This window comes from Octopus bimaculoides, chromosome 9, assembly GCF_001194135.2.
Source record: "Octopus bimaculoides isolate UCB-OBI-ISO-001 chromosome 9, ASM119413v2, whole genome shotgun sequence".
NCBI lineage: Eukaryota > Metazoa > Mollusca > Cephalopoda > Octopoda > Octopodidae > Octopus > Octopus bimaculoides.
In genome coordinates, this window is record NC_068989.1 from 77,617,951 (window position 1) to 77,618,639 (window position 689).

Sequence of the window (689 nt, forward strand, 5' to 3'; positions counted from 1 at the left end):
ATATATATATATATATATATATATATATACACGCACACTCTAACATACTTACGTACAGACCGAGGACGAAAAAGAGACAGAGGAGGTAAAGAGAAGGCCTAATAGATACACTATTGTGATTAGTGAAATATGCTTGAGGTAAACGTATTTCGTAAGAAGACGTTGTTTATTCAGCCATGTTTTGTTTTTGAAAAGAAAACCACGGCTGGATTAGCAAAGACGCGGTCTGATGCAATGCTTTAATAACAAGAGAACTTCTACCAACCACAATTCGTGATCATTTATTCGTATTATTGTATACCTATAACTTTATCACGCAATATACTTGTATCGTGTCCAGTATATGTTTAGTATTATTAATCGAATGTCGTGGTTTATATTTAAATAAACACACAAACACATGTACATATATAGCTAGGTATACATATAGGTGAGTGCGAGTGTATATACCTAAAGATACGTACACACAAACCTATATATGCACGCGCGCGGCGTTGAACATGTTTATATAGATGTATGCGTGTATACACATATATTTGTGTGTGTGTTTGTGCATATATATTTACATCTATCTATCTATCTCTCCCTCTCTCTATATATATGTATATATATAATATGTATATACATACGTAATTATGCGTATATATATTTATGCATATATATATACATATTTATATATATATATATAT